Source organism: Neoarius graeffei, chromosome 7, assembly GCF_027579695.1.
Source record: "Neoarius graeffei isolate fNeoGra1 chromosome 7, fNeoGra1.pri, whole genome shotgun sequence".
In the NCBI taxonomy this organism is placed as follows: Eukaryota; Metazoa; Chordata; class Actinopteri; order Siluriformes; family Ariidae; genus Neoarius; species Neoarius graeffei.
In genome coordinates, this window is record NC_083575.1 from 90,025,084 (window position 1) to 90,052,822 (window position 27,739).

The 27,739-nt window shown below is 41.3% G+C and overlaps 1 protein-coding gene across 1 annotated transcript in view; it reads left to right on the forward strand.

Moving 5' to 3' along the window:
* The window catches only part of galntl6 (polypeptide N-acetylgalactosaminyltransferase like 6), an 836,827-nt gene that overhangs the window by 184,700 nt on the left and 624,388 nt on the right, over positions 1-27,739 (forward strand). The window lies entirely within an intron of this gene.

Below are 27,739 nucleotides of genomic sequence, written 5' to 3' on the forward strand. Positions count from 1 at the left end.
TATAAATCCATCCATTCTTCAGTATCAGAATCTCCATCCATCCATCCATCCTCTCACTCACCATACATTGGTTAGTTAGTCCATCCATCTGTCCTCTCTCATCCATCTGTCCATCTATCCATCCTCTCACTTGCCTACTCATCTACCCACTCATCCATCCATTCATTGTTTAGTTAGTCCGTCCATCCATCCATCCATCCTCTTTCATTCATCCATCCATCCATCCACTCACTCACCCACTCATCTATCCTCCCATCCATCCTCTCTTACCCATCCACCCATCCATCCATCCTCTCACTCGCCCACTCATCCATCCATCCATCTATCCACCCATCCATTCACCCATCCATCCATCCTCTCACTCATCCATCCAAGCATCCATCCATCCACCCATCCCTTTTCTCTCACCCATCCATCCATTCATCCATGCACCCATCCATCCATCCTCTCACTCACCCACTCATCCATCCATCCAGCCATATATCCACCCATCCTCTCACTTACCCACTCATCCATTCATCCATCCATCCATCCTCTCTCATCCATCCATCCATCCATCCATCCATCCATCCATCCATCCCTCTTCTCTCACCCACCCATCCATCCATTCATCCATGCACCCATCCATCCTCTTCCATCCATCCATCCATCCATCCATCCATCCATCCATCCATCCATCCATCCATCCTCTCACTTACCCACTCATCCATCCATCCATTGTTTAGTTAGTCCATCCTCTCTCATCCATCCATCCATCCATCCATCCATCCATCCATCCATTCATCTCCCCACCCACACGTCCATCTGTCCATGTCTGTCAATCCTTCCATTACTCCATCCATCATTCAATACATCCATGTGTCTGTCCATTGATCCCTTAGTCTCTCCATCCACTCACTCATCCATCCATCTGTACATCAGTTCTTTAGTTGATCCAACCAATCCATCCATCCATTCACCCAGCCATCCATCCATCCATCCAATTTATAAACTGTCCTACCCATCTCATTTTCAGCAGTTAGATCAGAGATTAAATAAATGAATGAAAGGAGAAAGCGGCACAGAAACCGAGACCGCAGTAATATTGCAGATTTCTGCAGGGCTCGTAGGTACAGTTGGGCATAAGGACAGATTTTCATCCATACACCGCGCTTGCTTGCACTCTCTCTCTCTCACTTTCTCTCACCTATAGCAGTGCCACCCCAGTGTGACGTATCTGCATCCCTTCAGTAGGTTTTTACTGTTTGGGTTAAGGAGACATTGCTCTGATCTGATACCTCACACAAAGTGAGAAGAAATATTTCCCGAGTTCAGAGTGCCATGTTAGCAGATAAAGGCCATCAACAAGCCTGATTAATCAATAAGAACCTTCCAGAATAGTTTATAGCTTTACAGTGTTCGGAGTATAATGGAGTCATAAGTCAGTGTATTAAGCAGATTGATCTGTGAGATTAGACAGTGTGATGTAATAGTTTTCCCTCTGGAGTGTATCCAGGGTGTTGAGTCTCTTGGTATACGGACACTTCAGCTCAACTGTTCTGGGTTCCACCATCACATCACATCACATCACATCTTCATCACACAAAGTCCGTTATGTCAGACTTTTAACAATACACACCATCTGTTGGTGATAAAGCTTATGATAACAGGCAGCACATTTATTTTTCATGACTCCCTACCAATTTTAGACATCAGAATATGAAAGCAGGTGATTTAAATAATGGATTTGCACCAATCTGCTCTCATTTGATCAACAAATTGCTTTCTGGGTGACGGTATTTGATGATGGTTTACACTAAATAGAACCGTAATCTAGAACTTTATTTTGACTGGGTTTTTATAGTCATTCAGTAACGACGACAGGACATCATCAAACTTCAGTGCGCAGCCTACTGTACATTCCAACATTTTGAAACTAGAGCGGCAGCTACAATTATCGACACCTTAACGATCTTTTGGCCGTTACAACGGTAGAAAACACTTTCAATACATGAACTGTGCATGAATAATTACTCAAACTTCCACTGGGAAAAAAAAAAGATTTGATTCCAGATTACGTATCAGCGTATCAGATCATGTGACACCTAGGGTGGTCCCAAATTTTTTTTTTTAGGATTTTGTTACGACCACCTTACCTTTTTTTACATTGCCTAAAAGAAGTTATTGTGTGAAATTTGGTTAAGATTGAACAATGTTTAGAGGTGCCACAAAGCCATTAAAGTTTTCACTCAAGACACAATATAAAAATATAGCTGCAAGCAGCAATGTGGGGGCCAAGCAGAATATGAGCCTAGTCGTCAGGCCAGCAGAATGCACTTGGGCCAGGTAATGCCCTTGTGCAGCTTAGTCCAAAGTTGCTATGTACCAAGTTTGGGAGAAATTGGTCAAAAATTGAGGGAGGAGAAGCATTTTAATTGATTTTCACGAAATTCAAAATGGTGGAAAATCCTCAAGGCAGAATATGACTTCATAGGGTGCAATGGATTCGGCTTGACCCACGGATTCCAGAAATAGTGGAATGTTGTTTCTACCCAAAAAGCATCATGAGATATGAGCCAAAAGACGTTTTCCCTAGTTATAGCGCCCCCTAGCAGCCAATTTGTTCCAAATGTTTTCTGGACCTTTTTGGAGTGGTGTGGCATAATTCTACCAAGTTTCGTTAAGGTACGCCAAAGGCCGGCCAAGATATGACCACACTTCCTGTTACGCATCAGTGCAGCCAAATTTGATTGGCTGCCATGGCAAAACGCTTGCGAAATTCAAAACACTGAGCATAACTTTTGTGCGGCTTGGTCCACTTATCCTATGCACCAAGTCTGGGAAAAATTGGTCAAAAATTGAGGGAGGAGAAGCATTTTAATTGATTTTCACAAAATTCAAAATGGCGGGAAAAATATCCTGCGGCAAATGACGTCATAGGGTGCGTTGGATTCGCCATGGCCGAAGGATTCCAGTGATACCAAGTTTTTGAAAATCAGACGTACAGTTCAAAAGTTACAAGCAGAAATGTACTTGAAACTTTCACCTGCTGGTGGCGCTAGAGGATTGGGGGTGGGGACCTAAAATTTCTTGAAGGCAATCATGAGACTGTCTAGAATGTGGGCGCAGACCACTTTTTGCGAAAATCCGACTAAATTTGCAGAAGGAGAAGCATTTTATTGATTTTCACAAAATCCAAAATGGTGGAGATTCTATTCTGGTGTACATTACGTCATAGGGTGTGTTGGAATCCTCTTGGCCCAAGGATTCTAGAGATACCAAGTTTTTGACAATCGGGTGTACGGTTCAAAAGTTACAAGCAGAAATGTACCTCAAATTTTGACCTGTTGGTGGCGCTAGAGGGTTTGAGCTGGGGATCTGGATTTTTTTGTGGTGAGTCCTGCGATAGACTAGAATCTGTGTGAAAAATTTGAAAACATTCCTTTGAAGGCTGCCGAGATATCAGCTCACTTCCTGTTTGGCATCTTTGCAGACGTGTTTCATTGGCTGCTGCGGCCAAATAGTTTTAAATTTCAAAACACTGAGCATAACTTTTGTGTGGCTTGGTCCACTTATGCTATCAACCAAGTCTGGGAAAAATTGGTCAAAAATTGAGGGAGTTGATGCGTTTTAATTGATTTTCACAAAATTCAAAATGGCGGAAAATCTACCAGGTGGAATATGACGAGATAGGGCGATTTGGATTCGACTTGACCGAAGGACTCCAGAGATACTAAGATTTTGACGATCGGACGTACGGTTCAAAAGTAACAAGCAGAAATGTACTTCCAACTTTGACGTGTTGGTGGCGCTAGAGAGTTTGAGGTGCTGAGTTGAAATTTGGTCACAAGATCCTTGAGGCAGCCTAGAATCAGAGTGCCAAGTTTAAAAACCTCTAGTCAGACGGTTCTATGCGTTGCCATAGAATTTCATTGATTTTAACAAAATTCAAAATGGCGGAAAATCCTCAAGGCAGAATATGACGTCATAGGGTGCGATGGATTCGTCTTGAGCCAAGGATTCCTGACATAGTGGAATTTTGTTTCTAGCCAAAACGCATCATGAGATATGAGCCAAAAGTCATTTTTCCTAGTTATAGCGCCCCCTAGTGGCAAATTTATTCCAATTTTTTTGTGGGCGTTTGTGGAGGGGTGGGGCATCATGCCACCAAGTTTCGTTAAGATATGCCAAAGGGTGGCAGAGATATGAGCACACTTCCTGTTTCGCGTCTGCGCAGCCAAATTTGATTGGCTGCCACGGCCAAACGCTTGAGAAATTGAAAACACAGAGCATAACTTTTATGCGGCTTGGTCCACTTATGCTATCAACCAAGTCTTGGAAAAATTGTTTAAAAATTGCGGGAGTTGATGCGTTTTAACTGATTTTGACAAAATTCAAAATGGCGGGAAAACTATATGGGCGGAAAATGACGTCATGGGGTCAGTTGGATTCGTCTTGGCCCAAGGATTCCAGGGATACCAAGTTTTTGAAAATCGGAGCAACGGTTCAAAAGTTACAAGCAGAAATGTACCTGCAACTTTGACCTGTTGGTGGCGCTAAAGCTTTTAAAGGAGAGGCCTGAAATTTGCTGAGAGTAATGTTGAGACTGTCTAGAATCAGTGTGCAAAATTTCACAACTTTTTACCAGACGGTTCTATGGGCTGCCATAGACTTGCAGAGGCGGAAGAACGTTGAATAATAATAAGAAACAGTAGAAACACTATGGGGGCCTTCGCAGCTACGCTGCTTGGCCCCCAATAATGTGGCTTGTTAACGGTTTCATATTAATACAAACAATACAGTAATATAACTTCCTGTGTTCAAAGTAACAATAGCTATTACTTGTCTGTGATTTTCTAAACCCTTCGGTATTATGGTATCTTGTGGAGATAAAAGAACACACTAAGGCCCTGTTTACATTATTTCGAATCAGCGGATCATCAGATTAACGTTTTTAAAACGATTCGCGTACACACACAAAATTTCTGTGCCCGCAACAAAACCGTTCCCCGTGCACACAGCAACGCCAATACACGGATACGCTAATCACATGACTAATTAGACGGCACGTCACATGATCCCAGTGCATATCGGGCATGCGCAAGTCACTCACCACTTGCAAGTGGAAGGACGTCGTTGTAAAAAATGAAGCACGCCAGTCTGTTATCGGCGGTACTGGTACTACAATGACGCCTTTTTTACACCGTGTATGGCCTTCGTGTTTACGCTAGAAGGATCTAACAGTGTTCGGTACACTCTTCACCTCGCAGAATGGCCGTTTTTTGCGATTACAACAAGACTATTTAGTGCTACGGTAACCAAGACACTTCCTGTATTGCTCATTCACTTAATGACTTCCTCAACACACTTCCTGTATTGCTCATTCACATGACCAAGGTGGCATGACCGACGCCAGCGAATCAGGAAGGTGGATGTCACAGTGACGTCGTCCAATGACGACGTCAGCTAGAGCTCAGCACTGCGTATCCTCGTTCCTCAATGTTTACACAGCACCGGATCAGATACGTACTGGGTTGAATACGTGGGCCCTGGCGGATTCAAACTGTTCCGCCTGTGGAGTCGTTTTCCGGCGTTTGAATGTGCACGGACAGCGCATCCGCGACGAAAATGATACGGATACGGTCTAATGTAAACACCACCTAAGGACTTCCCTAGCAGAAGGAAGCTTTCTCCCAGACAGTTCCTTGGAAGTGGGACCAATTAACCAAACATAATTGTCCTTTCTGGTTTTGTGCTTTGCACCACCGGTACTACTTGTATTACTGTTGCTAGCCATCTGAAAAACATAGAAAGAAAAACATTCACAACTTCATCAGCATATTACGATCAGTGCTCATTGTTTAAGAACCCCTTAGTGCATGAAAGTTAACCTTCTATCAGTCTATAAACTCTTCCTGCCTCTTCTTTTTCATAGAAGTGGCATATTCCCTCTAGAACTGTGACTTTTTGGGGGTTTGAGATCTTCTCTGCAACAGTCTACGCACCAACTAATGTTAATGGCTTAACCCGATTTGCAACCTCGTGTGGCACCTCTAAATATTAACCAATTTTTCTGAAATTTTGCTTGTTGCCTTCTTTTAGCCTATGCAAAAAAATGGCAGGGTGGTCGGAATGTTTTGGTAAAAAAAAATTTTCCCATACATTTCGGGACCACCCTAGTGACACCGTTCCACAATTATCAGCACCTTTGTCCACAGTTATCGACACCGTTTCACAATTATCAACATCCAGATGATTATTTATTTTAAAAAGAAATAATAATTGGTATGTGGGCTTAAGTTAACAAAACATAGTTTTTATTTACAATTTGTTTGACATAGATTTATATTTAGTACAAAATATCTTTTATATAAATATATGGATGTCGGTGCTTACGGAAACGAGGAGGTAATTCTAATGTTTGTAAACAAATGAACTGATAATGTTTAACCTGCGTCAGAAAATCTTTTTGTTCCACTTTAAGTATTTTCGTAGATCACGTTTTGTTAATCATTCGTTGTTGTTTGTATTAATTTCTAGTTTTGTAGTTTACCGATAAATGTGGGTCCAATTGAAATTGTAACCGCATGAAACTCCAGGTCAAAGGTCGCGGGTCATTCCTCAAACTGTTATATAAAATGTCTACTGTAAATATATAATATAAAATGTCTTCTGTCATATTGTAATACGTGGTAGATATTTAAAACAAACTGCAAAAAAAAAGAATATTTCAAGCATGTCATTTTTTTATATGTTAGGAATTTAATTCTGGTCTAATTCTATTTATTCCAATCGGATTCCAAATACTCTATAAACATTCCATTCTGTTATGAATCAGAAAAAAAATATACAGTAAATCACAACACTTATTTTATTAAAGTATTTCATCTACTTCAACAATGTTACACAAAGATCGATTTACGAGCTGTAAATGTCCCTTAATTCCACAGCGTGTTGATAATGGTGGACACCGGTGAAAGTGATCACTATTATCGACACCTCATGTGACTCTCAAAAGCGTGTTTAGATACAAAATGGCGGCTGTCAAATGAAAGCGTCAGAAACAAAGTAGGTTTCGACGAGGAGATCATGAAATATCGGTGAATTTGATCAGTAAAAACATGTCCATGATCTTTCCACCACGCTTACCTGCGATGATAACGTCCGGGTTTTCCGAAAAATTACTGATCGTGCTGAAAAAAAATCCATCTCAGGTAACGAGTTGCGTCATCAGACAACAAGATCAAAGGGCGAGGCGAGGCGAGGCTTCCGGTTGATTACTTAACCGATAACTGCTGTAACTGAAACTCATCTTTGTAAAATTGTTTTTTATTGGTAAATCTGAAAAAGTGTCGATAATTGTAGCCGTCGCTCTAGTTTGTCTGTGGCCCTTCATAAGTCTGTTCAGTTCTCGATTCTGATTGGTCAGAACGTGTTGGATTTTTTTTTTTCTTTTCCGAACAGCAGCGCTAACAGTAGTGCGTCTGCAAATCCCAGGTTTATATTAACTCACTTGTTCAAATTCGTATCGTTTCTATAGTAACAGTTCATTCACAGCATACAATCATTGATTATGCTGACGTTTTCTGCGAAGAGACGTTTATTTAACATTAATGGAAGGAGTCTCCAGTGTCGGTGCTTTGTATTTCCAGCAAGTCTTCAGTTTGCAGGGTAACATAACAAGCTGTTTCTTTTTTTTTTTTTTTAAATGCTCCTCTTCAAGAGAGAAAAAAGACAGGCTGCTAAGGGAATTATAAAAAAAAAAAAAATTATGATATCGCCATGGTGTAATTGTTAGTTGCATTGGGAAATTGCTGCGATATAATAGGAATAAAACACTTTAATAGGACGTGCTCTTCTTGGAAAGCAATCCACTTTGGAGCGATAACAGTACCTGTGCTTCATCACACTGATTATTCCATAAACATTTCGGTTCAGTCTTCTTTTCCAGTCCACATTTCAGTATTTTAGCATTCTCTACGAGGCCCAGAAATAAATAAAAATAAATAAATAAATAAATAAATAAATATGAAATTATATTTTCTGCTTGGGTCAGTGGTCCTGAGAGAATGTTCCAGGAGTCTGATTACTGTTATTTTATACACACACTCAGTCAAACATCTTTTTTTTTTTTTTCCCCCCCTAACACAAGGCGGAAATTGCATAGAAAATTATGGCAGTGTATCCGGAGGGTACGAAAATTAAAACAGTAGGTAATTTGGCCTTTAATTTTATTAGAGGAGAACAGAAGGGAAATAAATAAATAAATCCAGACATGGCCAATCTGGATGGAAATAGCATCATGGAGTAGCTGTTATATGAAACCTTTTCATGAATTACTCACAGAATGTGCTGGTAGAATCGGTCATATAGTATAAGGGACGAAACACTGAAGGGGCGTGCTGTTGTCGGTAAATAATCAGCGACTTGGTCATGTGATGGGACCTGACGCAAAGCAGAGTTACCGTTCCTGCCTCGAAGTGGATGATTTTCCAATAACAGCATGTCCGGAAGTGTTTATTGCTCTTCGACGTCAGTGATTTGCTAATGATCAGTGTTTAATTTATAGTTTTTATTGTCGCATTTAATGATGTGGAACATCCACAGGACAAGTTGTTACTGATCTGATAGCATCTATAAAGATTCATTCTCTCACCAGCGTCGATATTTTTTTCTCTGTTGAAATTAATAAGACAAAAAAAAAAAAATCAATAAAACCTCACGGCGTCTTCGCTGTCATGGCAGAAAACTTACTTACTGTCACAGAGCACTGACACTGAAGACTCCTTCCATTAATTATAAATATGTGGCAGATCACAGAATCCAGGGACACATGTCGGCCCGGGGGCATTTTGAGTTATTGACAGATTCAGAAAGTACAGTTTCTAAGCTTTCCAATGATGCCGTCCATGTGGAGATCTGACAATATTTGAAGAATGTGTGGCCTTTTGAAAGTGTATACTTCTTAAAACAGGAAAGGGAGAAAATCGCCCTCAAAGTTTTCCATCTCAGCTACTCTGGGTGCAGGGCGGGCACATAATGGTGCTCATTTGCATGATATTAAGGAAAGCTCTACCCCCTACGAGCTAGCACGATGCTACTTTCATGTAAACAAAGATCACCACGTCAATTTTCCTTCCATGCAAAGTATGCCCAACACAATTATGAAGTACAAAAATAAGTCCTAAAGTATACTTTAACGTTTTGTGGTTGAAAAATTACTCACACCGTAAGAAAGAAAGATAGCACGATGATGACACAACTAACACAACGCTAGTTTCATGTAAAGCCTCGGTCACAACCGGCCGTACGGTACGCGCTCCTACGGCCGGTCTACATGCAAAACACGCAAGAAACACACGGAGAGCGCGCATGAAACGCACGAGAGCGCGCGTGTGACGTGCTGATTTTTGAGCCGCAGACCGGCCGCAGAGGTTCTTTGTCATGTCAAACAAACTCTACGGGCGCTTACATTTTTTTCAGGTTGCAAGACAAACTTACAGCCAACGCGCGTCTTTCTCCATGAACAAAAAAAAAACGCAGCGATTTGGGAAACGCCAAAAATCAGACGGCCAAAAAATCGTACGTCCGGTTGTAACCTAGGCTTAACCAAACCACAACACTCTCCGTTACATGCAAAAATAACCACACAGCCTTAGATTAATAAACTTACCCCGTCAGAAAGAGAAACGGCGCCTTGCACACACCAATGCCTCCGATGGAATGTAATCCTAGAACGGTCCGTGTATCATCCGATCATTCACGTATTCCATTCAATCTGGAAAACGAGGTTGCGTTTTTTTGCTAGAAATGTTTATCTCCGATGTAAATACCGTGTGTCTGTTTGCTTCACGGTGTTTCAGCTCCTCTGCGCTCTGTTTAGTAACTCATTCCATAGTGAAATCACACGCCTGTATGCAGCTTAAGTAGCCATGCGCTCAGCTCGTATCATACAGCTGATTCGCGAAAAAAAAAAAAAGACTGAAATCATCATGTGAATGGCCCATATGGTAATTTACCCACCCCCCCCAGCAGGCTACAGTCCTGACAAAAACGAGACAATTTGCAACAAAAAATGTATGCTTTTCCAACAAAACAATCTATTATCTGAAATACTGATTTCATTCTTCAAGATCTCAACTTGCACATGATGGAAAAAAACAAAAATCACAAATTTCGAAAAAAAAAAAAAGCTTCTTTTGCGATTATCTCGGATTCGTTTCGGCCGACATGCGTCCCTGGATTCGGTGAGGGGTCACATATAAGTCTTTTTACAGAAAGAATGATTGGATGTTTTTTGTTAAAGATGTTGTTTTTATTATGTTTATTAATCGTCTTGGATCATATAGATTGTCTACCATACTAACCCATACATGGATAGATAGATAAATGGATGGATGGATGGAGAGATTGATTTAATTTATTTATTAATTTTCCCGAAAGCCTCTTAACGCTAAGAGCATCTTAAGCCCGGCACACACGGGCGATTTTCAGTCGCTTGGCCTTGCAACTTTTTGACTCAAGCGAAAACTTGCTTCGTGTGCGGATATTTGCGACAGCGATTTTTTGTTGTTGTTGCTTGCAAACATGCTTGATATTCTGTGAAAAAAGAAAAAAACTCGCCAGTCGCTGACTCGTTCCAGAGATATTGCCGCGTGTGCGTGTCTTTGCGATAACGACACGATCACCTCCAAAGGCTAAGCCAGTCCTCGCCCACGTGATTTTCACGTGACTTGCATCCCCGCCCACAAAGTAGTCACGTGATTTCCATGTGACTTGCATCCTCCTCCCCAAATCGCACACTGGTCGCAGATAACACGCACATGCAGCTACCCGAGATGGGAAACTTGCGTCCAAAAATCGCAATACACTTGCGACGAGAAGTCGCCCGTGTGTGCCAGGCTTTAACTAGGAGAGAGAGTGTTCATTGTGATTCTCACTCTACCATTTAACGATGTTCTTTGTGTTGCAACGATTTTCGGAAACCCACCCCGTGTGCAACATAAAATAGAATGTAAAAATATATATATATATATATATCCCGAGAACAAGCCGATTATACAATATACAGATAAAAAATTATATATGTATGTATGTGCTTTGTACAGGTGAATATGCATTATTATTCTACATCCAGGCCACTTTTTCCATGGAATAAAAACGTGTTCTATTCCCTTCTAGTGGGTTTATTGATGGCATGCAGTATTGTTATCATATCGCTTATCCTACACATATTACGCCACTCTCCCCAACGGAGAATGAGCGTGCAATATTGTTATAAAATTGCACGTTGTCAAGACAACACGACGTCACACGTCAGAGCTCATGCGAAGATCCAATGACAAAACTTTTCTGCTGCACAATCATTTCTTTGTCTGCCAGGAAAGAGAGAAGGCAAGGGTAATCCAGTGCTAGGGTTAAGCACTAAATAAATAAACTGAAAACTGAAACTAAAGATGCGCTGAACACCTGAAAGGCTACCAAAACTTCATTATATATTCTTCACGCATATTTACAAGAGAAAAAAACATACCAACGGACACCGAAAAACTGGAAAAGACACACTTCGGAGACGTAAAACTTCTGCGCTAGTGAGTGACTGTGACAGATTGTAAACAAACAGGGCGGCGAGGTTTGCTTCGTTAAAAGTGGAAGATTTTGAGAGAATTTTGGCTGCCAGGTCGCGCCGTTGTGTGTACCTGTCAATGTTGATTCTAAAGTAACTCAGTAAATTACACAGGGAAAATAATAATAATAATAATAATAATATTTGGCGGGCGGCATGGTGGTGTAGTGGTTAGCGCTGTCGCCTCACAGCAAGAAGGTCCGGGTTCGAGCCCCGTGGCCGGCGAGGGCCTTTCTGTGTAGAGTTTGCATGTTCTCCCCGTGTCCGCGTGGGTTTCCTCCGGGTGCTCCGGTTTCCCCCACAGTCCAAAGACATGCAGGTTAGGTTAACTGGTGACTCTAAATTGAGCGTAGGTGTGAATGTGAGTGTGAATGGTTGTCTGTGTCTATGTGTCAGCCCTGTGATGACCTGGCAACTTGTCCAGGGTGTACCCCGCCTTTCACCCGTAGTCAGCTGGGATAGGCTCCAGCTCGCCTGCGACCCTGTAGAACAGGATAAAGCGGCTAGAGATGATGAGATGAGATAATATTTGGCTTTACTGTGCTAGCATTGGACTTCACTAACACGACTGCTACACCGGCTGGAAAAGAAAGAAAGAAAGAAAAAGAAAGCGCAACTTTATTCATCACACACTTGTGGAATTCCTCTCTGCATTTAACTCATCTGAAGCAGTGAACACACACACGTGAGCAATGAGCACGCACACATACCCAGAGCAGTGGGCAGCCATGCTAACAGCGCCCGGGGAGCAGTTGGGAGTGAAGCCTAGGTCACAACCGGATGTACGATTTTTTGGCCGTGCGATTTTTGGCGTTTCCCAAATCGCTGCGTTTTTTTTGTTCGTGGAGAAAGACGCACGTTGGGCGTAAGTTTGTCTTGCAACCTGAAAAAAAAAACGTAAGCGCCCGTAGAGTTTGTTTAACATGACAAAGAACCTCTGCGGCCAGTCTACGGCTCGAAAATCAGCATGTCACACGCGCACCCTCCGTGCGTTTCTTGCATTTTTTGCACATAGACCGGCCGTAGGAGCACGTACGGCCGGTTGTGACCGAGGCTTTAGGGGCCTCGCTCAAGGGCACCTCAGCTCAAGGCCGTCCCATATTAACCTAACCTGCATGTCTCGGAAGGTAACTGGACTGCCGCGCTAACAGCACCGAATTGCGGGTAAGCTAGCGCTGGCCTTTGAGAACGCTGATATGAAAAGAGTGTGTATGTATTATAATAGTAATAATAATAATAATAATAATAATAATAATATTGGCTGGCCTTTTTTCATGGTATATCGGATATATTCCATTCACCTTCTCGTCTTCAACTCGTTCAGTATCACACTAGCTGAATGGAATATCTGATATACAGTGGTGCTTGAAAGTTTGTGAGCTCTTTAGAATTTTCTATATTTCTGCATAAATACGACCTAAAACATCATCAGATTTTCACACAAGTCCTAAAAGTAGATAAAGAGAACCCAGTTAAACAAATGAGACAAAAATATACTTGGTCATTTATTTATTGAGGAAAATGATCCAATATTACATATCTGTGAGTGGCAAAAGTATATGAACCTCTAGAATTAGCAGTTGATTTGAAGGTGAAATTCGAGTCAGGTGTTTTCAATCAATGGGATGACAATCAGGTGTGAGTGGGCACCCTGTTTTATTTAAAGAACAGGGATCTATCAAAGTCTGATCTTCACAACACATGTTTGTGGAACTGTATCATGGCACGAAAAAAGGAGATTTCTGAGGACCTCAGAAAAAGCGTTGTTGATGCTCATCAGGCTGGAAAAGGTTACAAAACCATCTCTAAAGAGTTTGGACTCCACCAATCCACAGTCAGACAGACTGTGTACAAATGGAGGAAATTCAAGACTGTTGTTACCCTCCCCAGGAGTGGTCGACCAACAAAAATCACTCCAAGAGCAAGGCGTGTAATAGTCAGCGAGATCACAAAGGACCCCAGGGTAACTTCTAAGCAACTGAAGACCTCTCTCACATTGGCTAATGTTAATGTTCATGAGTCCACCATCAGGAGAACACTGAACAACAATGGTGTGCATGGCAGGGTTGCAAGGAGAAAGCCACTGCTCTCCAAAAAGAACATTGCTGCTCGTCTGCAGTTTGCTAAAGATCACGTGGACAAGCCAGAAGACTATTGGAAAAATGTTTTGTGGACGGATGAGACCAAAATAGAACTTTTTGGTTTAAATGAGAAGCGTTATGTTTGGAGAAAGGAAGACACTGCATTCCAGCATAAGAACCTTATCCCATCTGTGAAACATGGTGGTGGTAGTATCATGGTTTGGGCCTGTTTTGCTGCATCTGGGCCAGGACGGCTTGCCATCATTGATGGAACAATGAATTCTGAATTATACCAGTGAATTCTAAAGGAAAATGTCAGGACATCTGCCCATGAACTGAATCTCAAGAGAAGGTGGGTCATGCAGCAAGACAACGACCCCAAGCACACAAGTCGTTCTACCAAAGAATGGTTAAAGAAGAATAAAGTTAATGTTTTGGAATGGCCAAGTCAAAGTCCTGACCTTAATCCAATGGAAATGTTGTGGAAGGACCTGAAGCGAGCAGTTCATGTGAGGAAACCCACCAACATCCCAGAGTTGAAGCTGTTCTGTACGGAGGAACGGGCTAAAATTCCTCCAAGCCGGTGTGCAGGACTGATCAACAGTTACCGCAAACGTTTAGTTGCAGTTATTGCTGCACAAGGGGGTCACACCAGATACTGAAAGCAAAGGTTCACATACTTTTGCCACTCACAGATATGTAATATTGGATCACTTTTGATTCTAAAGGGTTCACAAACTTTCAAGCACCACTGTACCACTCAGCGCCAGCCATTATTGTTTAAATAGTGCTGAAGAAAAGAACTGTGATGAATGAAAAGAAGAAGAAAACTGTGCAAAAGTGGCAGCATTGAACAGAAGATAAATAAATAACTAAAAAACAAATAAACTCTTAATGTGCAAAGTGACAGGAGGACCAGGGTCGTAAACAGGACTATACAGCAGAGAGGTCAGAGTTCTCTCTGTCAGACAGAGGTGAGTTAATATACAGGATGAAGGCTTGGGGCAGGACAGATTTCCTCTATCAGTCCTGACGACAGCGTAGCTGGAACAGTCTGTTGCAGAAGGTGCTCTGCTGTCTGTCCAGTGTGTGGTGGAGAGGTTGGTCAGGATTATCCATGATGGATAGCAGTTTGTTCAGAGTCCTCCTCTCCACCACAGCCTCAAAAGTGTCCTGTTTGCACCCAGTTATGGAGCCAGCCTTCTTTATCAGTTTGTCGAGTCTGTTGGTGTTCTTAGGACAATTAAGCCAGTATCTCACTGGGCTGCGACAGCCTGCGACAAGTTGGAGACACAACAATACAACAATTGCGATAAAATATGCGAATTAGCGACAATTTTCACTTGGAATCACACTGAATTGATATTCGCATATTTTACCGCAATTGTCGCGTCTCCAACTAGTCGCAGGCTGTCGCAGCCCGGCTTTCCCTCGGCAGGCAGGGAAGTAGAGGAAGCCTCACGGAAACTGACTTGACAAGGGTTCGCGACGGCTTTGCGACACCAGCGACGCATTTGCGGCTATTTTGAGAGAAGTTTTGTCACACAGATTTTTTGAACATGTTCAAAATTTCAGCGATGAAGGAGCGACACTTTGCGACTCATGCGAGGAAATTGAGATGCCCCGCGAATGTTTCAAGACACTTTTGAAACTCTCTTGTGAATGACGTTCACAATTTGTCGCAAGCTGTCGCAGCCCAGTGAGATACTGGCTTTACTGTTTTCGAAACTGAAACCTCCGAACCGAGGCTGACATACACACACTGTCACCGTGACCCAAACTCTTACTTCCTGGAAATGGCCCGGCGCTAGAGCTCAGTGGAACACACTTTCCTTCGGTCATAAGCATAAACATGTCTGAAAGTGATTTCTTTAGTCTAGTCCAGGGGTTTTCAAAGTGTGGGAGAGTCCGCCCCCTCAGAGAGCAAATAAACAACAGCGCCCCCCCTTACAATTTTTGTTGTTGCTATACTTAATGTTCCATTCGTATTTAAAACAATGGTTGTTGTACACATTTTTATTTTACACATTTTAAACATTTGTGCTTTATAAAACACCGTTTTCACACATTTTAAACATCTGTGCTTTATTAAAACATCTTTTTTAACACATTTTAAACATCTGTGCTTTTTTTAAAACAGCTTGTTTTACACATTTTAAACATCTGTGCTTTTTAAAACATCTTGTTTTACACATTTTAAACATCTGTGCTTTGTTAAAACCTTTTTTTACACATTTTAAACATCTGTGCTTTATTAAAAATCTTTTTTAACACAATTTAAACATCTGTGCTTTTTTAAAACATCTTTTTTACACATTTTAAACATTTATGCTTTTTAAAGCATCTTTTTTACACATTTTAAACATCTGTGCTTTATTAAAACCTCTTTTTTACACATTTTAAACATTTGTGCTTTTTAAAACATCTTTTTTACACATTTTAAACATCTGTGCTTTATTAAAACATCTTTTTAACACAATTTAAACATCTGTGCTTTTTTAAAGCATCTTTTTTACACATTTTAAACATTTGTGCTTTTTAAAGCATCTTTTTTACACATTTTAAACATCTGTGCTTTTTTAAAACATCTTTTTTACACATTTTAAACATCTGTGCTTTATTAAAACATTTTTTTAACACAATTTAAACATCTGTGCTTTTTTTAAAACATCTTTTTTACACATTTTAAACATTTGTGCTTTTTAAAACATCTTTTTTACACATTTTAAACATCTGTGCTTTATTAAAACATCTTTTTAACACATTTTAAACATTTGTGCTTTTTAAAACATCTTTTTTTTACACATTTTAAACATCTGTGCTTTTTTTTTAAACATCTTGTTTTACACATTTTAAACATCCCATAGCATCGTTAGCTAGCACCTCTTGACAGACAACACACTGTGGCAGTGGAGCATCTTCAGATCCAGTCCATGAAAATCCAAACTTTAAATAATCGTGGTCATACTTCCTTCTTTTTTTGCTTGGCCCAGACTCTGTCTCCTCACTCACTGTAGCTTTAGGTACTAAAAATCGATCCATTTTGTCTCTGGTAAAGGCTAGCTGAAGTTCGCTAAATGTCCGCAATAGTAACTTATTCTGGTTTATTTTTCCTCACGTTGCGCCGCGTTTGAAAAGCCATTGTTTACACTCACCGGCCATTTTAATCGGAACACGTGCATGTGCATGCGCAGTGAGCGACTGTTACAGTCTTACAGTACGATGGCTTAGTGGCTAGCGCCTCTACCGTATATGAGGCAGTAGACACAACAAAAACGATTTTGACCTTTTTGGTGACCTTGACCGGATGACCCACCCAGTGAGATACTACCTTTCGCGCTTTAATATAAAGCTGCGATTTGTATTTCAGATGGCACTATTGTCAGACCTGCCGTTATAAAGAATTAAATCAACACCTTCTGACCAATCAGATTTGAGAATCCAACAGTGCTGAGCTGAACAGCCGAATCCTTCTTGTCCTCTGAGTCGAACTTTATTTTTTCTCACTTGAAAGGACAGGCATCGGTGTGATGCTTATTTAGCGCAGCCCAAAACACAACAGGATTTCAGAAATACTGGGAATTCTGAACTTAAGAAAGAAAGAAAGAAAGAAAGAAAGTTTTCTTTTCTTTCTTTTTTTCTTTTTTTTTTTTGGATAAGCCTGTGATACATTCACAATCCTGCATTATTTTAGTTACACTTTGGCATTTAAAATTCACTGAGGCTATTCTGAATCTATGTAATCGCCAAAAGAATGGAAGTACGCAGTATTGTGAATCATATTCTGTGTTCGAGTCCATGCTCCTGAGAGAACACAGTAAGGACTGGGAGTGGGAGTGGGAGTGGGGTTTCGCTAATTATGCACAGAGAGACACCAGTCGGCAGACAAACAGTGGGAGAAAGAGTGATTCTGTAAGAAAGTGTGCATTAAAATGTGCTTTTGTGATACCAGTAATTGGCAGAAAGCTGCCATTAAATTAATCGACCGCATGCTGTCGTTAGCAATGCTGCTGATATCCTCATCTGCAATGTGATCAAATGTCAATAAACTAAAATATATCAAGAGCCTGAATCCTCTTATTAATTGAACATATTGTTATTAATGAACAGATTAAGGAACCGATATGAACGCAATGCTTTTTCCTGTCTCACAAGCACTGTTGCAATTTTTTTTCCCATTACAATATTTTTATACCCCCACTCTGAAGGGGGTGGGGGGTATAATGCAGGGCTCGACATTAACGGTTATCCGCTTGTCCGGGACAAGTGATCCTTTATGTCGGACAAGTTCATCGTCTCAGTTACTTGTCCGATTGGACAAGTGCCAAAATACGCCGATATTCGGGTTGCATATCAAATTTATCAGTTTATTCACGTGATTTCCGAAGTATCTCACTCGACATATTGTTTTGATGAATCGCCAGATGTTTCTCTTCGGAAAGAGCGATGTGCGCATGCGCAATATTCCGCTTGCAAAACCGGCCAATAGACCCCTTCGCATGTTTGTAAGCAAACCGACCGTTGCCAGGATGCGCGCGCAGCCTGGACTCAGAAACAATGGCGCTGCCCATAGACCGGCATTATGAGCTGTCAGATTATGCCAAACAATTGTCGTTACAAGATCGAGAATGCTACATAAATAAGTTAACTCTAACAAGTGGACATCGCCTACCGGATCCGTATTTAATTAAAGAGTGGACGGACGATGTTAGTAAGTTTTCCTCTGATACCTGAAGGCAGTCATACTAATTACAAAAAATGTCAAACTCAAAAAAACCCAAAAAACCCTATTTACAAAAGTAGCCTGCCATCAACATTCTGGTTACAGCGAGACTACTACGGCTACGTTCAGACTGCAACCTGAAACGACCCATATCCGATTTGTTGTGAAATCCGATTTTTTTGTTAGGCCGTTCACATTACCAATTATATGAGACTTGTATGCGATCTCCAATATGAACGGAAAACGACCCAAAAGTGTCCCGCATGCGCAAATTGACACGTAATAAGCACATCTACGTAATACGTAAACAAAAAAAAAAGTGCACTCTTCAAGTTTAATGATTTATTTTTTTGTTTGTGTGTTTAATTATCTGGTTAGTGTTAAAGTGTGAGGTCTCGTGTGTGTTTTTGTTTCTGAACTGAAATGAAAACGTGTAGCCTGGTAACGAGGGTTGACTCCTAAATGTCTCTCTAATTTCTATATAAGTGCACTACATGTTACTAGGAAGTAATGGATTTTTAAACTCTATATAGTGCACTCGAGCTTCAGTAGGCAGTCATTTGGGATACGGCCGCTGTATTACCAAACTCTTAATTCAGGCTTAATCATTTGCACATATTTATTTCATCATATTAATAAACTTTTTCTACATTTTTATAAAGATTTATTTAGATTGTTTATAGCCAGCTGAATTCTGCAACTTCTCTCAGCGCTGGCTCAAGGTGCAGAAACACCAGTGCAGTTTGCGATGGAGATGAGGCGAGACCTGGCGATGTGGTACAGGATGGTTTAAGTTATAAATCAGTTATAGAAACTGTTTTATTTAATCAGGCTAACAGATCAACATCCAGGTCCCTACCAAATCCACCATGAGCTTGATCAATTCTATAAAAGTCTGTTTAAATTCTGAAAACTGTACCAATGTTGTTGTTTTCCACCAAAGAGGCGGGATTAGCCAACGCAGAATAGTGACGTTTGTCTCTTGTTGATGACGTGTAGGTGGCATGAATGCGACCTGTCCGGTCAGACTGCAGTCGCATGTGAAAATAACGGATATGCATCGGATTTAGGACCACATATCCAAGCGGCCTGGGTCGCATGTGAAAAAAATCGGATCCGTGTCGTTCAGATTGTCAATAACAAATCGGATACAGGTCGCATATGGGCAAAAAAATCGGATATGGGTCGTTTCAGGGTGCAGTCTGAACGTAGCCAACTTGATTAACAATGGGACATTCATATTCATTTTGTTTTAATCAAGTTATGCCAGTGATGTGATGGCAATGTGGCTTTAGCTACAACAGCAAATACCAACACTAAACAGCAATTTGCAGGAGGTAACGGCATGAAAGGAATGATAGTGTAAAGAGTGCAGCTAAGAGAAATCAGAGCTGCGTAAAAAGCGAGAGGCAGAGACCAGAAATGAAACTGACCGGGGCGGGAGCTAGGTTAGAGCAGTCAGTGTAAGTTGGCATTTAGAGCGAGGGCACACAATTTTACCTTTCCATCCTTGCTTTAAAATTGTGATATTCGGCATACACAAATAATGATGGCACAAAATCTGGACTGCTTGAGTCAAGCGAGACCTCTCCTACAAACAAAATTGCATGCAAAGCTAAGTTAACATGCTAACAATATTCATTACATTGTGTAACTATGACCCAGCTAATCAGACAAACGTTACCAAAGTATTTTGCTACATCAATAAACGAAGACTAGAAAGAATAAAAAAGAAAGATTTAATAAATAGCAGGGGTTTTTCGAGAAATATTTAGTATGAGGGCGCTCACCATGGCGAGGGAGCGAAGCGGGGGGGGGGGGGGGGGGGGGGGGGGGATGGTGCCGGTTGTCCCCCCCCCCGCCGTGCAAAGCCTTTGAAAAATGCTCCAATGGGACATTCTGAGGCTATCTGAGAGGGAAATTGTAACAAATTGTCTGTCAACATTGAAAAAGAAAGAAGTAATCATCTTCTGCCCCGGACAGTCTTTGGCTTTCTTCCGCTTCGTGCCGCGGGATGACATCTTTAAATGCCCAAGTGTCAACAAAAACAACTCGCGAACTACTTCTGTCAAAAGCTCCCGCGCCGATGGGTGAAAGGTCATTCAGTCTTGAGAAATCTCGCTCTACAAGTCAGCTGACCTTGTACATAACACATGTCAAATCTCGCGAGAGCAGCCGCGACAAGTAAACAACTAAACAACATGGCGCCTCAGTCTGGAAAACGCCAATTCGGATTGTTTTTGCACCGTCTGGCGGTGTATCTACGTAGTGTTGCTGGGATGTATTCACGGAGTCGGTAAGGGGGCGCACGCCGAGAGTAAGATGGTGCAGCGCCCCTGTTCCCCCGTTTAGACGAAAGCCTGAATAGCCTGATCTTTCATCCCAGTCTACATGTTTGATGGCTTGTAGTCATAGAGGTCGGCGATTTTTTTGGAATGGGTGAGATCCTGCTGGAATTCTGTACATTTTAACCCCATCACTGCTACGATTCTGACACCCGACAACACAACAACTAGGCATTTCTTCCAAATATTTCTTCTCGTCTCTACCGTCGCTGAGTCTTTTTTGGGTCCAGGCTGCGCGCGCAATTTCCTATTACGTATGAATGACGTTTACTGCGAAGGGGTCTTTACCGCTTTGTGTATTTGAGCTGAAACGTAAACGGTCGTTTACCAGACCCTCCAGGATTTCACGATGTTGCTATTTGCAACATCAACACAAATTCAACCAATCCCCGCGAATTCAGGGCGGTATTGCAATTATATCCAATCACCGCAACTTTCCCGCAAATTTGACCAATCGTTGGCGTCGTCTTGAGGTGACGTTGACAAACTACCTTCCGCCTTACTTCCGTGTATACGTTCAAGAGAAGCAGCATGTGCGAGTCAGTGTTTATGTAGGCTTAAATTCTGTTACTGAAAGTGTGTTATGTTTACAGTGAAGGACTGTGTGCACTTTACATTATTTTTTACTTAATACAAGAAATTAATGGCTGCCAACATTTTTGCCAAAATAGTATTTTATTTTCCATTTTTCAGGCAGCTTCAGCATCATACTGTGAGGTTCTGTTCAATTTTTTTTTCTTCTATGAAGCCTTAGCCATTTATTTTATTAGTTTATAATTATTGTGTAATTTAGTCTTCAGGAGAGACTGCCTGCACACAGTACTAGTATTAATAGTGTTTTTTTTTTTCTTACATGAAAGCTGAGGCATTTATATTATATTTTAAGGGAACTTCATGTTGTGCTGTGAGGTTCTCTGCACTTTAACTTTAGAACCAACAGGTGCATTTGGATAAGTAAAGCCTATTTTTCTGCATTTTTGTAGTCCTGGTCATCTTTTATATTGGTAAAGTTATTTATAGGACCATTTCTCAGTGTCTTTGTTTTTTTTTTAATCAATAGTTTTTCAGTAATAACTTAATATTTAACATATCACTCAATTTTAATCACAAAAAGAGAAAATCGCAACAATTTCTCGCAACTTTCACTTCCTCCCGCAATGTAATCGCAACAAAAACCTAAAAAACACCGCAACTTTCATCACAACCATTAAATACCATACAGGAGCCACACTGAATAATTAGACAACAACAATTAATCAGTGGAGGATATATATTCAAAGTTAATAATTTAAAAATGAAAATATATATAATTTTAATTTTCTGGTTTTCAATTTCTCATAAATAAATTGATTGATGGAGTCCAATTTTTTTTTTTTCTGCAGTGAGTAGATTTTTGTGTTAAAGTAATTCTGGTGAAATTAGTTTATTACAAATAGTTTATTTGTGTTTTTTTTTTTTTCTCAAATTTTTCTTTGGACAAGTCAACTTCACATTCGGACAAGTAAATTTCCTTTCAACTTGCCCGACAGGACAAGTGGTTTCAAAAGTTAATGTAGAGCCCTGTAATGCTTTTTTTTTTTTTTTTTTAACCTCTGTCCATCCATATCTCCGTATTTCTGTCCATTCGAAACGCCCGTTTTTTTCTCAGCAACCACAAATCATAGCCACTTGGTAGGCTACTTGGTACCAAACTTCAGCTTGGGGTTCTATACCGTGTATACCATTTCCAGGTCTGTCGCACATCGACTTCCTGTTTACCGACTGACTGTCTCTCATCTCATCTCATTATCTCTAGCCGCTTTATCCTGTTCTACAGGGTCGCAGGCAAGCTGGAGCCTATCCCAGCTGACTACGGGCGAAAGGCGGGGTACACCCTGGACAAGTCGCCAGGTCATCACAGGGCTGACACATAGACACAGACAACCATTCACACTCACATTCACACCTACGCTCAATTTAGAGTCACCAGTTAACCTAACCTGCATGTCTTTGGACTGTGGGGGAAACCGGAGCACCCGGAGGAAACCCACGCGGACACGGGGAGAGCATGCAAACTCCGCACAGAAAGGCCCTCGCTGGCCACGGGGCTCGAACCCGGACCTTCTTGCTGTGAGGCGACAGCGCTAACCACTACACCATTGTGCCACCCCCCGACTGACTGTATTTATGAAATATACAGTATAATGTGGATTTACAAAGTTTTCGTAATACGTTTCTCAGCAACTACAAATCACACCTGGTTGATATTTGGTACCAAGCTTCAGCTTGGGGTTCTATACTGTGTATACCGTTTTCAGGTCTGTCGCACATCGACTTCCTGTTTACCGACTGAATGTATTAACGAGACATATAGGGTGGATTTTGACGCTATTTCAAGAAACAAAATGCTATTTCAGAATGACAGTTTACCAGGATGCTACCGGTATGTGAAATCCCTGGGGAGAGACACTGCTCCTTGCTTAATGGTTTCAGGGTTAATTATTTGTTGAAGTCAGCATTCATAATAATAAGTGTCCTATTCCTTCGATCGCTTTCATTCTGAAATAAGCGAAAGCAGGGGGATACGTAAGTGAGCAGTAGCTCACAGTTGATCTTGTTTTTTTCTTGTTTAGACAGCTTTCGATTTTTCTGGATGAGTGGAATGATGGTGTGTTTTGAAATCAGTCCGACAGTATGTTGGAATGGTGGTAATAATAATAATAAGAAGAGGAAGGAGAAAAATATCACTGTCGCCTCACAGCAAGAAGGTTCTGGGTTCGAGCCCAGCGGCCTTTCCGTGTGGACTTTGCATGTTCTTCCCGTATCTCTGTGGGTTTGCTCTGGGTGCTCTGTTTTCCCCCACAGTCCAAAGACGTGCGGTTAGGTTAACACGGGGCGGCCTTGGGCTGAAGTGCCCTTGAGCAAAGCACCCACCCTCCAGCTGCTCCCTGTGTGCTGTTAGCATGGTTGCCCACTGCTCTGGGTATGTGTGTGTGCTCATTGCTCACGTGTATGTACAGTGGTGCTTGAAAGTTTGTGAACCCTTTAGAATTTTCTATATTTCTACATAAATATGACCTAAAACATCATCAGATTTTCACACAAGTCCTAAAAGTAGATAAAGAGAACCCAGTTAAACAAATGAGACAAAAATATTATACTTGGTCATTTATTTATTGAGGAAAATGATCCAATATTACATATCTGTGAGTGGCAAAAGTATGTGAACCTCTAGGATTAGCAGTTAATTTGAAGGTGAAATTAGAGTCAGGTGTTTTCAATCAATGGGATGACAATCAGGTGTGAGTGGGCACCCTGTTTTATTTAAAGAACAGGGATCTGTCAAAGTCTGATCTTCACAACACATGTTTGTGGAAGTGTATCATGGCACGAACAAAGGAGATTTCTGAGGACCTCAGAAAAAGCGTTGTTGATGCTCATCAGGCTGGAAAAGGTTACAAAACCATCTCTAAAGAGTTTGGACTCCACCAATCCACAGTCAGACAGATTGTGTACAAATGGAGGAAATTCAAGACCATTGTTACCCTCCCCAGGAGTGGTGGACCAGCAAAGATCACTCCAAGAGCAAGGCGTGTAATAGTCGGCGAGGTCACAAAGGACCCCAGGGTAACTTCTAAGCAACTGAAGGCCTCTCTCACATTGGCTAATGTTAATGTTCATGAGTCCACCATCAGGAGAACACTGAACAACAATGGTGTGCATGACAGGGTTGCAAGGAGAAAGCCACTGCTCTCCAAAAAGAACATTGCTGCTCATCTGCAGTTTGCTAAAGATCACGTGGACAAGCCAGAAGGCAATAGAGATCTTGCATGTGACGTCACAGCCGATCCAGATTGTGACAGACGCCATCGTGTCGGTCAAACGGCATATTCCGCCTTCTACTTCTACTTCTGGTTCTACTTCTGCTTTTACTTCTACCTTTTCTTTTGGAAAACCCTACTATATACAATTCTACTACAATGGCTGCGGCTACAAGCTCTCCCTACCTGTGCACGTTTTTTATGTTTTTTGTGTGTATTTTTGCGTGTTGTTCATCTGTACCGGACTTCAATATCCACTACAACCGTATGGACTTACTGGACATTGGTTTCCAGCAGAAAATGACGGTTTGTAGCGATTTCCATTGCATGCACAACATTCCGGACGAGAAAAAAAAAAGTAATAACATTCCGGACGAGACAGCGAGGTCTCCGTGGGTTGTTATTGGAAGCAAAGCGAAGGAGGCGGCGCCGGGAGCAGAAGCGAGGCTACAGGCAGAGCCGGCCTGTTGACTAAGCTCAGAAAACAGCTACTCAAACCTCCACTGCCAAGCCTCTACCTCTCCAACGCCAGATCCATGTAAACAAGATGGACGATTTGGAATTACCTTATTCTATTCTATAATCGGCTGGTCAGTGTTATACTCAATACTTAAGTGACTTACCCATCCAATGAGGATAGTTATTTTCTTGTTTACAAGATGCCACATCTGAGTCGCTGACAAATCCTGAATTTCTGTAAAGATAACTGTCCAGAGATTTATAAGCACACAGTGCTTCACCACTGAACAGCGAGGGAAAGTTAATGAGGTAATCATACACGTCCGGGTATTCCGCTGGCAGTTCAAAATCCGGTCGTGAAAACTCCGTCCGGAAAGCCATAAGGGTCACAAATCTGTAGATCGTTTATTTTAGACATATATCTAGTTATCTGTTCATTAGAAAAATGAGCCGTGTAGTCCGTCGGTTGAAATTGATCCATTCTGTACACGAGTGCAGCAGTATTCAGCGGTGTTTTTGACCGACAAGATGGGGGTTGTGTACTTTCCGGTCACGTGACTGCAAGATCTCTATTGGAAAAATGTTTTGTGGACGGATGAGACCAAAATAGAACTTTTTGGTTTAAATGAGAAGCGTTATGTTTGGAGAAAGGAAAATGGTGCATTCCAGCATAAGAACCTTATCCCATCTGTGAAACATGGTGGTGGTAGTATCATGGTTTGGGCCTGTTTTGCTGCATCTGGGCCAGGACGGCTTGCCATCATTGATGGAACAATGAATTCTGAATTATACCAGCGAATTCTAAAGGAAAATGTCAGGACATCTGTCCATGAACTGAATCTCAAGAGAAGGTGGGTCATGCAGCAAGACAACGACCCTAAGCACACAAGTCGTTCTACCAAAGAATGGTTCAAGAAGAATAAAGTTTATGTTTTGGAATGGCCAAGTCAAAGTCCTGACCTTAATCCAATGGAAATGTTGTGGAAGGACCTGAAGCGAGCAGTTCATGTGAGGAAACCCACCAACATCCCAGAGTTGAAGCTGTTCTGTACGGAGGAACGGGCTAAAATTCCTCCAAGCCGGTGTGCAGGACTGATCAACAGTTACCGCAAACGTTTAGTTGCAGTTATTGCTGCACAAGGGGGTCACACCAGATACTGAAAGCAAAGCTTCACATACTTTTGCCACTCACAGATATGTAATATTGGATTGTTTTCCTCAATAAATAAATGACCAAGTATAATATAGAAAATTCTAAAGGGTTCACAAACTTTCAAGCACCACTGTACGTGTGTGTGTGTGTGTGTGTGTTCACTGCTTCCGATGGGTTAAATGCAGAGAGGAAATTCCAAAGTGTGCATGTGATGAATAAAGTTCTTCTTCTTATAATAATAATAATAATAATAATAATAATAAACATCCATCCCTAATTTGCTATTGCTATGACTAACAATTTTAATAAAATGCCATTCACATCAATTTCCTGGTTAAGTGCTTTTTTTTTTTTCCCCAAATAAAAAAAAAAAGTTTACCTTCAAATGACATGAGACAAACAAGTACAGATTTTGTCTGAGCTGTAATTGAATGATGGACATCTGCGAGGCTTTCTCCTGGATTCTGTAATAGCACTTACAGTGTTTTCATGGTCAGCGGTCACTTAACTGAATTTTATTATTGCACACTGAATGAAAAATACTTTTAGACTGGAAAAAATAGTGAAACAAAAATACACTATAAATCCAAAATATCATGATTAAATAATAATGAAATGTATAATAATAATAATAATAATAATAATAATGGGCGGCATGGTGGTGTAGTGGTTAGTGCTGTCGCCTCACAGCAAGAAGGTCCGGGTTCGAGCCCCGTGGCCGGCGAGGGCCTTTCTGTGCGGAGTTTGCATGTTCTCCCCGTGTCCGCGTGGGTTTCCTCCGGGTGCTCCGGTTTCCCCCACAGTCCAAAGACATGCAGGTTAGGTTAACTGGTGACTCTAAATTGAGCGTAGGTGTGAATGTGAGTGTGAATGGTTGTCTGTGTCTATGTGTCAGCCCTGTGATGACCTGGCGACTTGTCCAGGGTGTACCCCGCCTTTCGCCCGTAGTCAGCTGGGATAGGCTCCGGCTCGCCTGCGACCCTGTAGAACAGGATAATGCGGCTAGAGATAATGAGATGAGATATAATAATAATAATAACGCTGGTGCTGAAAGAGCAACACAAATGGATTATGGCTGATGTGGCAGTGAACTGGAAGTGAACTGGTTGAACTGAAAGATTGAAAGGTACCAGGACTTGACATTTGAAGTCAGGAGGATACACCAACCAGGTAGAGGTAGTGTTTGTGCTGATAGTGATTGGTGCTCTTGGGACTGTGTCAAAAGACCTGAAGGAATGGCAAGAATACTTGGGAATACCTGACGTTCTTGGTCGTGTGCAGATGTTGTCCTTGTTAGGAACAGCACCCATCCTCAGGAAAGTTTTGCGTCTCTGAGCTGCGGGTAGGAGCCGAGACATAAAACAATACACCCAGCTAGAACACCAAAGAGCTGGAGAGAATATAATAATAATAATAATTTTGTATGAATAGTCTTGAATTTATTTATTTATTTATGGGTCCGTCTCAGAAACTGGTCTCTCATTTGGGACATTATGGTCAAAAAATAAAGTTTCCAATTTTACTTTTTTTTTTTTTTTTGCATTTACCGAACACTCAATGTTTCTTTTGTCAT